The following is a 16604-nucleotide window of genomic DNA, read 5'->3' as shown; positions in this document are numbered from 1 at the left end:
ACCCCCCTGTCATTGATTACCCCCCTGTAAAGCTCCATTCAGATGTCCGCATGATTTTTACGGATGCACTGATAGATGGATCGGATCCGCAAAACGCATCCGGACGTCTGAATGAAGCCTTACAGGGGCATGATCAATGACTGTGGTGATCACCCCCCTGTCATTGATTACCCCCCTGTAAAGCTCCATTCAGATGTCCGCATGATTTTTACGGATGCACTGATAGATGGATCGGATCCGCAAAACGCATCCGGACGTCTGAATGAAGCCTTACAGGGGCGTGATCAATGACTGTGGTTATCACCCCATATAGACTCCCTGATCACCCCCCTGTCATTGATTACACCCCTGTCATTGATCACCCCCCTGTAAAGCTCCATTCAGATGTCCGCATGATTTTTACGGATCCACTGATAGATGGATCGGATCCGCAAAACGCATCCGGACGTCTGAATGAAGCCTTACAGGGGCGTGATCAATGACTGTGGTGATCACCCCATATAGACTCCCTGATCACCCCCCTGTCATTGATTACCCCCCTGTAAAGCTCCATTCAGACGTCCGCATGATTTTTACGGATCCACTGATAGATGGATCGGATCCGCAAAACGCATCCGGACGTCTGAATGAAGCCTTACAGGGGCATGATCAATGACTGTGGTGATCACCCCATATAGACTCCCTGATCACCCCCCTGTCATTGATTACCCCCCTGTAAAGCTCCATTCAGATGTCCGCATGATTTTTACGGATGCACTGATAGATGGATCGGATCCGCAAAACGCATACGGACGTCTGAATGAAGCCTTACACGGGCGTGATCAATGACTGTGGTTATCACCCCATATAGACTCCCTGATCACCCCCCTGTCATTGATCACCCCCCCTGTCATTGATCACCCCCCCTGTCATTGATCACCCCTCTGTCAGGCTCCATTCAGACATTTTTTTGGCCCAAGTTAGCGGAATTATTATTTTTTTTTTCTTACAAAGTCTCATATTCCACTAACTTGTGTCAAAAAATAAAATCTCACATGAACTCACCATACCCCTCACGGAAACCAAATGCGTAAAATTTTTTAGACATTTATATTCCAGACTTCTTCTCACGCTTTAGGGCCCCTAGAATGCCAGGGCAGTATAAATACCCCACATGTGACCCCATTTCGGAAAGAAGACACCCCCAGGTATTCCGTGAGGGGCATATTGAGTCCATGAAAGATTGAAATTTTTGTCCCAAGTTAGCGGAACGGGAGACTTTGTGAGAAAAAAATTAAAAATATCAATTTCCGCTAACTTGTGCCAAAAAAAAAAAATTTCTATGAACTCGCCATGCCCCTCATTGAATACCTTGGGGTGTCTTCTTTCCAAAATGGGGTCACATGTGGGGTATTTATACTGCCCTGGCATTCTAGGGGCCCCAAAGCGTGAGAAGAAGTCTGGTATCCAAATGTCTAAAAATGCCCTCCTAAAAGGAATTTGGGCACCTTTGCGCATCTAGGCTGCAATAAAGTGTCACACATCTGGTATCGCCGTACTCAGGAGAAGTTGGGGAATGTGTTTTGGGGTGTCATTTTACATATACCCATGCTGGGTGAGAGAAATATCTTGGTCAAATGCCAACTTTGTATAAAAAAATGGTAAAAGTTGTCTTTTGCCAAGATATTTCTCTCACCCAGCAAGGGTATATGTAAAATGACACCCCAAAACACATTCCCCAACTTCTCCTGAATACGGCGATACCACATGTGTGACACTTTTTTGCAGCCTAGGTGGGCAAAGGGGCCCATATTCCAAAGAGCACCTTTAGGATTTCACAGGTCATTTACCTACTTACCACACATTAGGGCCCCTGGAAAATGCCAGGGCAGTATAACTACCCCACAAGTGACCCCATTTTGGAAAGAAGACACCCCAAGGTATTCCGTGAGGGGCATGGCAAGTTCCTAGAATTTTTTATTTTTTGTCACAAGTTAGTGGAAAATGCTGATTTTTTTTTTTTTTTTTTTTTCATACAAAGTCTCATATTCCACTAACTTGTGACAAAAAATAAAAACTTCCATGAACTCACTATGCCCATCAGCGAATACCTTGGGGTCTCTTCTTTCCAAAATGGGGTCACTTGTGGGGTAGTTATAATGCCCTGGCATTCTAGGGGCCCAAATGTGTGGTAAGGAGTTTGAAATCAAATTCTGTAAAAAATGACCTGTGAAATCCGAAAGGTGCTCTTTGGAATATGGGCCCCTTTGCCCACCTAGGCTGCAAAAAAGTGTCACACATCTGGTATTGCCGTACTCAGGAGAAGGTGGGGAATGTGTTTTGGGGTGTCATTTTACATATACCCATGCTGGGTGAGAGAAATATCTTGGCAAAAGACAACTTTTCCCATTTTTTTATACAAAGTTGGCATTTGACCAAGATATTTATCTCACCCAGCATGGGTATATGTAAAATGACACCCCAAAACACATTCCTCAACTTCTCCTGAGTACGTAGATACCAGATGTGTGACACTTTTTTGCAGCCTAGGTGGGCAAAGGGGCCCACATTCCAAAAGCACCTTTCGGATTTCACTGGTCATTTTTTACAGAATTTGATTTCAAACTCCTTACCACACATTTGGGCCCCTAGAATGCCAGGGCAGTATAACTACCCCACAAGTGACCCCATTTTGGAAAGAAGAGACCCCAAGGTATTTTGTGATGGGCATAGTGAGTTCATAGAAGTTTTTATTTTTTGTCACAAGTTAGTGGAATATGAGACTTTGTAGGAAAAAAAATAAAATAAAAAAAAATCATCATTTTCCGCTAACTTGTGACAAAAAATAAAAAGTTCTATGAACTCACTATGCCCATCAGCGAATACCTTAGGGTGTGTACTTTCCGAAATGGGGTCATTTGTGGGGTGTTTGTACTGTCTGGCCATTGTAGAACCTCAGGAAACATGACAGGTGCTCAGAAAGTCAGAGCTGCTTCAAAAAGCGGAAATTCACATTTTTGTACCATAGTTTGTAAACGCTATAACTTTTACCCAAACCATTTTTTTTTTACCCAAACATTTTTTTTTTATCAAAGACATGTAGAACTATAAATTTAGAGCAAAATTTCTATATGGATCTCGTTTTTTTTTGCAAAATTTTACAACTGAAAGTGAAAAATGTCATTTTTTTGCAAAAAAATCGTTAAATTTCGATTAATAACAAAAAAAGTAAAAATGTCAGCAGCAATGAAATACCACCAAATGAAAGCTCTATTAGTGAGAAGAAAAGGAGGTAAAATTCATTTGGGTGGTAAGTTGCATGACCGAGCAATAAACGGTGAAAGTAGTGTAGTGCCGATTTGTAAAAAAGGGCCTGGTCTTTAGGGGGGTATAAACCTGTGGTCCTTAAGTGGTTAAGGATGACATAAGAAGACATATAGCATACCACATTTGATAAATTCCATGATAAATTCCCCCTTTGTTTCAGATGTACTGTATGTCAACCACAAAAAAACCTGCAGAATCAAATTCTGAAGACGCTCATCCATCAGCACTGTTTAAATGGAATTTTGGGTTAAACAAGTCAGAATTATAGTCATTTTTACTTGCTATTCTTTACATCAATAGGTTATTTGTAGAATAGCTTTAATGCTAAGTGTCTTCATTTTTTAAATCTAAGAATTTTCATCCACTGCTACTTCTTGTCTAACTTTTGACAACCTGTCAAAAATAACCTACAAGTTTTCTTGACAAGATAATATTTTAATACATACTTACAGCACATAGTCTAGAATTTTAAATTATTCCCATTTTATTAATTTACCGTATAATAATCATCGGAATATCAGTTTGCTGTTCTCATTGCACACAGATTTTATATATCCAATTTTATCAGTTTTAACTTCTGTGACATTGTGTGACACTTCATCAATTGAAATGGTATGATTGAATTACCAGCCTAGAGATTTCATCTCGATTGGTGATTTAGTTTTTATTTTAAAGAAAAGATTTATTTATAACTATTGAAAGGGTGCACGAAAAAATAGATAAGTCAGGTCCATAAAAATTGGGACATCGACACAATTCTAACATTTTTGGCTCTATACCACCAAAATGGATTTGAATCCAGGAATTACAACAGTTTGCATATGTGCCTCCCACTTGTTAAGGAACCAAAAGTAATGGGACAGAATAATAATCATAAATTAAACTTTCACTTTTTAATACTTGGTTGCAACTCCTTTGCAGTCAATTACAGCCTGAAGTCTGGAGCGCATAGACATCACCAGACGCTGGGTTTCATCCCTGGTGATGCTCTGCCAGGCCTCTACTGCAACTGTCTTCAGTTCCTGCTTGTTCTTGGGGCATTTTCCCTTCAGTTTTGTCTTCAGCAATTGAAATGCATGCTCAATCGGATTCAGGTCAGGTGATTGACTTGGCCATTGCATAACATTCAACTTCTTTCCCTTAAAAAACTCTTTGGTTGCTTTTGCAGTATGCTTTGGGTCATTGTCCATCTGCACTGTGAAGCGCCGTCCAATGAGTTCTGAAGCATTTGGCTGAATATGAGCAGATAATATTGCCCGAAACACTTCAGAATTCATCCTGCTGCTTTTATCAGCAGTCATATCATCAATAAATACAAGAGAACCAGTCCCATTGGCAGCCATACATGTCCACGCCATGACACTACCACCACCATGGTTCACTGATGAGGTGGTATGCTTAGGATCATGAGCAGTTCCTTTCCTTCTCCATACTCTTCTCTTACCATCAATCTGGTACCAGTTGATCTTAGTCTCATTTGTCCATAGGATGTTGTTCCAGAACTGTGAAGGCTTTTTTAATGTTGTTTGGCAAACTTTAAGTGTTCTCTTGATTGTTGACTTTGACACACATACACCTACCTCCTGGAGAGTGTTCTTGATCTGGCCAACTGTTGTGAAGGGTGTTTTCTTAACCAGGGAAAGAATTCTTCGGTCATCCACCACAGTTGTTTTGTGTGGTCTTCCGGGTCTTTTGGTGTTGCTGAGCTCACTGGGGGGTTCCCTCTTTTTAAGAATGTCCCAAACAGTTGTTTTGGCCACGCCTAATGTTTTTGCTTTCTGTCTGATGGGTTTGTTTTGTTTTTTCAGCCTAATGATGGCTTGCTTCACTGATAGTGACAGCTCTTTGGATCTCATCTTGAGAGTTGACAGCAACAGATTCCAAATGAAAATAGCACACTTGAAATGAACTCTGGACATTTTATCTGCTCATTGTAATTGGGATAATGAGGGAATAACACACCTGGCCATGGAACAGCTGCAAAGCCAATTGTCCCATTACTTTTGGTTCCTTAACAAGCGGAAGGCACATATGCAAACTGTTGTAATTCCTACACTGTTACCCTGATTTGGATTTAAATACCCTCAAATTAAAGCTGACAGTCTTCAGTTAAAGCACATCTTGTTCGTTTCATTTCAAATCCATTGTGGTGGTGTATAGAGCCAAAAATTTTTGAATTGTGTCGATGTCCCAATATTTATGGACCTGACTGTAAACTCAAAATTCAAGTTGTAACAGCCTCTCTTTTAAGCTCAGTTTGATTATGAGGTTACATGTTGACTTCTACAGAGGAAGTAGAGAGGGTAGCAACATGGTTAATTAGAGTTATAAATGGAGTAAGATGTCTATTTTAGGGTTAGTCTAGATATGATGGGATTTTTCTGCCTTTGATCTTGGTGCAAATTTATAATCAGTCTGCAGCAAAATCCATATGCTACATGCAGATTTTGCTGCAGGTTGTGCTATAGATTCACTGTGAATTTAACCCCTATACATTGAAAGAATGAAATTCATGGTGATATCAGTTGCGTTTCTGCTACAGAAAGACCATGCTTCAGATTTGACAATCTGCAGCATGCTTGTTTTTCCACACAGAAATTCTGGTACATATGGATGGCATTTTCAAAACTCCATCCACATACTGTATATTGCACTGTAATTTGCTGTGAATTTGCAGTGTGGAATCAAAACTTCAAAACACACTACCTTACCACTCCAGTCAAAAATGAAAAATCAGCCATTATTTTATATTTATTTGTATTTCGTACCTGCTACTACATTTATTCCGCATTGCAGCATCAAGTGGCTGCTATTAGTGATGAGCGGCAGGTGCCATATTCAAAATTTGCGATATTTCATAAATATTTTGCTAAATATTTGTGATATATTCGCTATTTCAAGACTTCGTTATATTTGTACAATGCTATTCTATTCTAAAAATCGGCAATTAAATATGCGCATTAATTGAATCGCGTAAGGGCGTTAAGCAACTTTCCTATTGGGTTGGCTTGGTATAGTTGTCAAATATGTAGAATATAGGGCTATATTAGTAATTTACGAATATAGCGTTATATTATACATATTCGACAATTCTACCAAGCCAACCAAATAGGAAAGTTGCTTAACGTCCTTACGTCATTCGATTAATGCGCATATTTAATTGACGATTTTTGGCATAAGATAAACTATATTAAATAATGAAGAATATTCTAATTCAGTACTGACAAAGATATTTTAGCCTTCTCACATTGGCACACAAGCAAAAAGCAGGCTGGTAATGGACCATTATTTGTGGGCCAATATGAGAAGGCTAAAATATCTTAGTCAGTACTGAGTTAGAATATTCTTCATTATTTAATATAGTTTATCTTATGCCAAAAATCGGCAATTAAATATGCGCATTAATCGAATCACGTAAGGGCGTTAAGCAACTTTTCTATTGGGTTGGCTTGGTAGAGTTGTCGAATATGTAGAATATAGTGCTATATTCGTAATATGAATATTCATTTATTTTATTTTCTCATCTGAACCCATTACATTTACTATCACTAATGGGTTTAGATAAAAAAAAAAAAAAGTATATTCTTTTTAACTAATATATAGCACTATTCTAAATATTCGAAAATTCTCGAAGTGCCGATATTCGCGCTAAAAATTCGCTTTTTGAATATTCGCGCTCAACACTAGCTGCTATCCCCATTATTCCAAGGCATCTTAGTACATTCAATGGCAATGAGCATGTGCACAGAGTTAGGCCCCTCTTTCAGTAGTGAAGATATAAACTGGCAGGAGAGACATAAACCTGAGATAACAACTAGTGATGACGAGCAAGCCCGTGGAAGTTCGGGTTCGCCGGGCTCGGCTAAACTTCAGGTCAAAGTTCAGGTTCGGGACCCAAACTTGACCCGAACTCCATTGAAGTCAATGGGGACCCAAACTTCACTTTACACTGCGTGCAGAATTATTAGGCAAATGAGTATTTTGACCACATCATCCTCTTTATGCATGTTGTCTTACTCCAAGCTGTATAGGCTCGAAAGCCTACTACCAATTAAGCATATTAGGTGATGTGCATCTCTGTAATGAGAAGGGGTGTGGTCTAATGACATCAACACCCTATATCAGGTGTGCATAATTATTAGGCAACTTCCTTTCCTTTGGCAAAATGGGTCAAAAGAAGGACTTGACAGGCTCAGAAAAGTCAAAAATAGTGAGATATCTTGCAGAGGGATGCAGCACTCTTAAAATTGCAAAGCTTCTGAAGCGTGATCATCGAGCAATCAAGCGTTTCATTCAAAATAGTCAACAGGGTCGCAAGAAGCGTGTGGAAAAACCAAGGCGCAAAATAACTGCCCATGAACTGAGAAAAGTCAAGCGTGCAGCTGCCAAGATGCCACTTGCCACCAGTTTGGCCATATTTCAGAGCTGCAACATCACTGGAGTGCCCAAAAGCACAAGGTGTGCAATACTCAGAGACATGGCCAAGGTAAGAAAGGCTGAAAGACGACCACCACTGAACAAGACACACAAGCTGAAACGTCAAGACTGGGCCAAGAAATATCTCAAGACTGATTTTTCTAAGGTTTTATGGACTGATGAAATGAGAGTGAGTCTTGATGGGCCAGATGGATGGGCCCGTGGCTGGATTGGTAAAGGGCAGAGAGCTCCAGTCCGACTCAGACGCCAGCAAGGTGGAGGTGGAGTACTGGTTTGGGCTGGTATCATCAAAGATGAGCTTGTGGGGCCTTTTCGGGTTGAGGATGGAGTCAAGCTCAACTCCCAGTCCTACTGCCAGTTTCTGGAAGACACCTTCTTCAAGCAGTGGTACAGGAAGAAGTCTGCATCCTTCAAGAAAAACATGATTTTCATGCAGGACAATGCTCCATCACACGCGTCCAAGTACTCCACAGCGTGGCTGGCAAGAAAGGGTATAAAAGAAGAAAATCTAATGACATGGCCTCCTTGTTCACCTGATCTGAACCCCATTGAGAACCTGTGGTCCATCATCAAATGTGAGATTTACAAGGAGGGAAAACAGTACACCTCTCTGAACAGTGTCTGGGAGGCTGTGGTTGCTGCTGCACGCAATGTTGATGGTGAACAGATCAAAACACTGACAGAATCCATGGATGGCAGGCTTTTGAGTGTCCTTGCAAAGAAAGGTGGCTATATTGGTCACTGATTTGTTTTTGTTTTGTTTTTGAATGTCAGAAATGTATATTTGTGAATGTTGAGATGTTATATTGGTTTCACTGGTAAAAATAAATAATTGAAATGGGTATATATTTGTTTTTTGTTAAGTTGCCTAATAATTATGCACAGTAATAGTCACCTGCACACACAGATATCCCCCTAAAATAGCTAAAACTAAAAACAAACTAAAAACTACTTCCAAAAATATTCAGCTTTGATATTAATGAGTTTTTTGGGTTCATTGAGAACATGGTTGTTGTTCAATAATAAAATTAATCCTCAAAAATACAACTTGCCTAATAATTCTGCACTCCCTGTATTATTTTCCACTATAACATGGTTATATCGGAAAATAACATAATACTTAAGACAGAATGCAAAAGGGACACCTTTAGAAGCCTTGCATTTCTTTATAATAGAAGTCTATGGGCAGCATAATGGATCCGTCCTGGTTTACGTTATGCAGGAGTCCTGTCCCGAGTGTGACAGAACCTTTGTGCAGGAAATATATTCCACTAAAGACATATTTTGTATGTTCTCTGAAAAGTGGGGACTGGTTAAAGGGCATCTGTCAGCGGATTTGTAACTATGAAACTGGCTGACCTCTTGAGTGTGCGCTTGGCAGCTGAAGGCATCTGTGTTGATCCCATGTTCATATGTGCCCGCATTGCTTCGAAAAAAGTTTTAATATATGCGAATGAGCCTCAAGGAGCAATGGGGGTGTTGTTGTTACACCTAGAGGCTCAGCTCTCTCTGCAACTGCCCCCTGCACTTTAATTGACAGAATCAGGCAGTGAAGACATCATAATATCTGTCACTGTCAAAGTGTAGAGGGTGCAGCATTTGCAGATAGAAAAGAGCCTCTAGGTGTAACGGTAATGCCCACATTGCTCCTAGAGGCTCATTTGCATATAATAAAACATAATTTTTCTCAGTAATGTGGGCCTATGGGAACATGGGACCAACACAGATGCCTTCAGCTGCCAAGTGCACATGTAACAGATCAGCCAGTTTCATAGGTATATATCTACTGACAGAAGCCCTTATAATAATATAGCGATGTATCAATTTGATAATTTTAAGTACTGTATATTCCCTACAACTATCTAATTTTGTTCATATAATAATACAGTCACAAATTCAGGTTTTCTGATGCCGTTTTGGATGTCAAAATCAGGAGTGGACCATAAAAGGAGAGAAAGTGTAAAAGACAGATACGACTTCTCTTCAATTCACTCCTGGTTTTGGCTTCCAAAACTGCACCCAGAAACTTACCCTAAAACGATAAATGTGGTTCATTAAATGCTGTGTTATGTTGAACAAACAGGCATTTTCCTTAGCTTAACTCCAGTGTGAATACATTGTGATCATTATTTCCCTATTTGATTTGAACATTTGTAAGAAGTTTTTGCATTGCTGGAGTCTATAAGCTCTGACAGAAAATCTTCTCTAATTGGCGCTTGTACTAACTGACCCATAACTGTGTCCTGCTAGCCAATCTATTACACTCATTAACTTCTCAGCATTCCGAATCTCATACATTTGGAACTCTGCCCAACCATGCAACAAACTTGCAGAAGCTGAGTCTCTTCTACATCATGGGATTGTAATGATCACGATTGTGTTTTTAAAAATTTGCATGAAGAGAAGACTAATTGCATTTTTTTTAAATGACAGTCTTAATTTATTGTGCATGTGGTTTTATATTTCTGTTAGCTGGAAGCATTTAAAACTGTGCTGATTTCCACATTATTTTTGTTTTTGGCCATATCATGGATGCACACGACCCCTGCACAAAGCCTCGGTGATTTAATTTGGTGGTCATTTTTTTAAATCATATTCCAAGGAAAGAGAACTATATCACCATCTTGTGAAACTGACTCAAAATACGACATATTTTTTTTCTTTAATTAAGTTTATTTATTTGTTTTTTTCCCCTTCATAATACAAAGTTAGGATAACATTTGACAATGCTAAATCCGAGTACATCCATACATAATCTGCCAACACAGCAGATATGACACATTATATCTCACACTGAAAAGGCAATAAAATACAGATCTAACACATAGTTTACACTATCCAAAATATTTGACAGACTCCCCGTTCAGTGCTACAATTGACTCAGATCTCCCGCTATCTATCCATACTTGTCACCCATACAACCCTCCCCTCCCCACCCCGTGATGGTCATCTCGGTAGAAGTCGCTAATGGTCGTCCCAATCTCTCTCCCCCCCACCCCCCCGGGCAGCGGTAGCACTCATTCAGCACCTACCGGATATTCCTCATACCTCTCAATCCTTGCCAATAGGTTCTTCCATTCCATAATATTAGGTGCTCTTTTTGATCCCCACTCTCTTGCGATAATGACTTTTGCCGCCAAGAGACCTCTTATCCAAACCCTTTTTTTCCTAATTAATGATGAAAAACAGCCTAGGACGGCCACTTCCAGTTTATATGGAAGGGATATTAGGGACTCTGCACTTAGGAAGCCGTAGACCTCTCGCCAGTACGATTGCATACCTGGACAAGTCCATATCATATGCATGTAGTCAGCAGACTCTTCTCTACATTTCCAACATCTTGATTCTCGTTCTTTATAAATCTTACTTAGCAGTATTGGGTCAAATAAATGCTGTGAATAATATTAAAATAAATAATCCCAAAGTTGCTAGAAATCGTTGTCTTTTTTATATTTTTATATATATTCTCTTGTGTTTGATCCTATATCTTTTGCCCATTTTTCCTCACTGTTAACCACCTCAACCCCCCTAGCTTAAACACCCTTAATGACCAGGCCACTTTTTACACTTCTGCACTACACTACTTTGACCGTTTATTGCTCGGTCATGCAACTTACCACCCAAATAAATTTTATCTCCTTTTCTTCTCACTAATAGAGCTTTCATTGGTGGTATTTCATTGCTGCTGACATTTTTACTTTTTTTTGTTATTAATCGAAATTTAACCAAATTTTAGCAAAAAAATGACATTTTTCACTTTCAGTTGTAATTTTTTTTTTAAAAAAGACATCCATATATAAATTTTTCTCTAAATTTATTGTTCTACATGTCTTTGATAAAAAAAAAATGTTTGGGTAAAAAAAAAAATGGTTTGGGTAAAAGTTATAGCGTTTACAAACTATGGTACAAAAATGTGAATTTCCGCTTTTTGAAGCAGCTCTGACTTTCTGAGCACCTGTCATGTTTACTGAGGTTCTACAATGCCCAGACAGTAGAAAAACTCCACAAATGACCCCATTTCGGAAAGTAGACACCCTAAAGTATTCGCTGATGGGCATAGTGAGTTCAAAAAGAGTCACACATGTGGTATTGCCATACTCAGGAGAAGTTGGGCAATGTGTTTTGGGGTGTCATTTTACATATACCCATGCTGGGTGAGAGAAATATCTCGGTCAAATGCCAACTTTGTATAAAAAAATGGGAAAAGTTGTCTTTTGCCGAGATATTTCTCTCACCCAGCATGGGTATATGTAAAAAGACACCCCAAAACACATTGCCCTACTTCTTCTGAGTACGGCGATACCAGATGTGTGACACTTTTTTGCAGCCTAGGTGGGCAAAGGGGCCCACATTTCAAAGAGCACCTTTCGGATTTCACAGGTCATTTTTTACACATTTTGATTTCAAACTACTTCTCAAGCATTAGGGCCCCTAAAAGGCCAGGGCAGTATAACTACCCCACAAGTGACCCCATTTTGGAAAGAAGACACCCCAAGGTATTTCGTGATGGGCATAGTGAGTTCATGGAAGTTTTTATTTTTTGTCACAAGTTAGTGGAATATGAGACTTTGTAAGAAAAAAAAAAATCATCATTTTCCACTAACTTGTGACAAAAAATAAAAAATTCTAGGAACTCGCCATGCCCCTCATGGAATACCTTGGGGTGTCTTCTTTCCAAAATGGGGTCACTTGTGGGGTAGTTATACTGCCCTGGCCTTTTAGGGGCCCTAATGTGTGAGAAGTAGTTTGAAATCAAAATATGTAAAAAATGCCCTGTGAAATCCAAAAGGTGCTCTTTGGAATATGGGCCTCTTTGCCCACCTAGGCTACAAAAAAGTGTCACACATCTGGTATCGCCGTACTCAGGAGAAGTTGGTCAATGTGTTTTGGGGTGTCATTTTACATATACCCATGCTGGGTGAGAGAAATATCTCGGCAAAAGACAACTTTTCCCATTTATTTTATACAAAGTTGTTATTTGATCAAGATATTTCTCTCACCCAGCATGGGTATATGTAAAAAGACACCCCAAAACACATTGCCTTACTTCTTCTGAGTACGGCGATACCAGATGTGTGACACTTTTTTGCAGCCTAGGTGGGCAAAGGGGCCCACATTCCAAAGAGTACCTTTCGGATTTCACAGGGCATTGTTTACACATTTTGATTTCAAACTACTTCTCAAGCATTCGTGCCCCTAAAATGCCAGGGCAGTATAACTACCCCACAAGTGACCTCATTTTGGAAAGAAGACACCCCAAGGTATTTTGTTATGGGCATAGTGAGTTCATGGAAGTTTTTATTTTTGTCACAAGTTAGTGGAATATGAGACTTTGTAAGAAAAAAATAAATAATAAAATCATCATTTTCCGCTAACTTGTGACAAAAAATAAAAAATTCTAGGAACTCGCCATGCCCCTCACGGAATACCTTGGGGTGTCTTCTTTCCGAAATGGGGTTACATGTGGGGTATTTATACTGCCCTGGCATTTTAGGGGCCCTAAAGCATGAGAAGAAGTCTGGAATATAAATGTCTAAAAATTTTTACGCATTTGGATTCCGTGAGGGGTATGGTGAGTTCATGTGAGATTATATTTTTTGACACAAGTTAGTGGAATATGAGACTTTGTAAGAAAAAAAAAAAAAAAAGAAAAAAAAAAATTTCCTCTAACTTGGGCCAAAAAAATGTCTGAATGGAGCCTTACAGGGGGGTGATCAATGACAGGGGGGTGATCAGGGAGTGTATATGGGGTTATCACCCCCCTGTCATTGATCACCCCCCTGTAAGGCTCCATTCAGACGTCCGTATGTGTTTTGCGGATCCGATCCATGTATCCGTGGATCTGTAAAAAAAATATACGGACGTCTGAATGGAGCCTTACAGGGGGGTGATCAATGACAGGGGGGTGATCAATGACAGGGGGGTGATCAGGGAGTCTATATGGGGTGATCACCCCCCTGTCATTGATCACCCCCCTGTAAGGCTCCATTCAGACGTCCGTATGTGTTTTGCGGATCCGATCCATGTATCCGTGAATCCGTAAAAAAACATACGGACATCTGAATGGAGCCTTACAAGGGGGTGATCAATGACAGGGGGGTGATCAGGGAGTCTATATGGGGTGATCAAGGGTGATCAGGGGTTAATAAGTGACAGGGGGGGGTGTAGTGTAGTGTAGTGCTGTTTGGTGCTACTTATTACTGAGCTGCCTGTGTCCTCTGGTGGTCGATCCAAGCAAAAGGGACCACCAGAGGACCAGGTAGCAGGTATATTAGACGCTGTTATCAAAACAGCGTCTAATATACCTGTTAGGGGTTAAAAAAATCGCATCTCTAGCCTGCCAGCGAACGATCGCCGCTGGCAGGCTGGAGATCCACTCGTTTACCTTCCGATCCTGTGAATGCGCACGCCTGTGTGCGCGCGTTCACAGGAAATCTCGCGTCTCGCGAGATGACGCACAGATGCGTGACTCTGCCTGGAGCTGCCGTCTCCGGAACGCGATCCTGCGTTAGGCGGTCCGGAGGCAGTTAAACTTTAATATTTTCCCCAATCCCTTCCTTATTATCCTGTACACTTGAGAGGTGGTCATCCTTGTTGTTGTGTATTGATAACAAAAGTCTATAAAGTCGTGTTTTGTGGTGATAAAATACTCCCTATTTTGTGTTGCTTCAAATGCATGTTTTAATTGGTAATATCGATATTGACTCATCAAATCTACAGGGTGGGCCATTTATATGGATACACCTTAATAAAATGGGAATGGTTGGTGATATTAACTTACTATTTGTAGTAAGCGGCATGACGTAGCACTCGACTACGTGGGCGCGCCGCGCGTCCGTCTGGGTACCGCCCCTGTGTCCATCTCGCCCACCTGCCTCTCCACCTTTGGCGTCCTCCACCCTCCGGCGTTCTAGAGCCGTACTAGGGCCGGGATCCATCGCCTGTGCTGCACACCGACCCGAACGGACACTAGCTCTGAGGCTACGACGTGTGGGATCCACTCCACTCCAACCGCATGGGGAACGGGCGGTTTGTTGTATTAGTGTGGCTGAGGGGGCCATGAATGGCAGCTCGCTGTGGAGTAGAAGCCCCACTGTAGAAGGCCGGGAGACGCTTGGAAAGACCTGGACCATCTAAAGATACCAACCTCGCATCCCCAGTAAGCCTGTATACATTGCCAAGTTGGACCCCCTGGCTCCCCCGCTGCATACCCCCTGCATACCTCCTGCTCTTCTCTCCTGAGCCGGCTGGCTGAAGATTGGTGAGACAACATGCTAGCTCTATGCATCTCTAACCCCATTAACAATTAACACAACTCACTAACCTTGTGCTAAATAGTAACATCACTATGTGGTTGGCAAGAAAATAAAACAAAATGACAACAACAACAAAAAAGGGGGCTAGCCGGGCACCAGCTATCTGTGATATAACAGCCGACTGAATTATAGGTTGGAGGAAAAAAAACAAAACAAGGGGGGTGTAAGAAAAGCGGAAAAAAGAGAAAAAAAAAACTTGGGTTGGAAACATACGGTGATGTCACAAAGCCACTAATACCCCCGAAGGAACTGCTGGCGGAAATATGAACGCTCTTCCCCTTGCGCCAAGGGTGTGAGGAGAGTGGCCTCTTTATATACACACTGCTTATCTGCCTAGTAAAGCTACCCATCACTACAGAATTGAATTTTGGTCGGTGATTACTGCCTACTGTACCCCTATACCTGGCAAAGGAGAAGATTGCCGCTTTGCTTAACCTGTATACCTTTCCTCCCCAACTGCAGGCGCGAAAATGGCCGACTATTAGTGAGACTGTGCTTGTCTACGTTTGATACTACGTTTGATACTAATACTTTATTACTGCACATAACCCACTAACTCTGATAATCTTGATATATCGCTGGGCCAAATACGTGAGACTATCAGCATGAGGACAGCAGTATAGGGGATCTCTACCTGACCCTTATCCTTATCTGTACCATCCGTATTAGCTGGTGTTGCTGAATATCTGGGAGAAATCCCTACCTTGGACATTTCCCTACAGCTTATCTGATTATTTACAAGTATATTGGCCTAGGCTGAATTTGCGCTTGTATGCTTTCTCCTTTGGTGCTTTTCGGACTGGTCGGAGCGGAGTAGCGATTTTAAGCTTTCCGCCTATATTTATTTGTCGCCCTCCGTCCAATCTGAAAAAATACTAATAAGGGATTTATATACGGCTATGCTTGATCTATTGAATGTTTGACACTTGGTATATCTGTGGCACTGTTAGCGTGTCAATAAGTGGGGGTCTCACACTTGGGGCCGTGCCAAGGCTGAGCAGTATAGTCCTTGGATAGAACAACGGATAACATGCCGCCCAAATATAATAGGAAATCAGTGGGCACCGGATCTCCAAAAGCCGGGGGTGGAAGTAGCCCACAGGCTAGAATTGAAAAATATTTAAAATCCCCCACACCTAAGCCCAGAGGGTGGAAAAAAACAGTGGAGCCGGCAGAAGTGCAGGGGGACTTGCTAATACAAATGGAGCAGTATAGGGGACCCGATGCCTCCAGATTAGACACCATAGACAGCAAGTTGGTGGATATATTGTTGGTAGTACAGACCACGAACCAGTCAGTTATAGACATCTCCACCACTGTGAAGACACTACAGTCAGAGATAACCCTTATTAGAGACGACATGAAGAAAATAAGGGCCAGCATTAAATATGTAGAAACAGGTTTGCTGGAGGTCCAAAAAGAACAGCAACAGATGACTAATAAGATTGAGGATATGGATAGGGAGAATAAACGGTTCAGTATGAAGCGCAGGAACAACTTGAGAGTAGTGGGTTTCCCTGAAGGTGTAGAGGGGGAGAACCCCGT

The sequence above is a fragment of the Bufo bufo genome, chromosome 3 (assembly GCF_905171765.1).
Source record: "Bufo bufo chromosome 3, aBufBuf1.1, whole genome shotgun sequence".
Taxonomy (NCBI): Eukaryota; Metazoa; Chordata; class Amphibia; order Anura; family Bufonidae; genus Bufo; species Bufo bufo.
Note: the sequence above shows the minus strand (reverse complement) of the source record.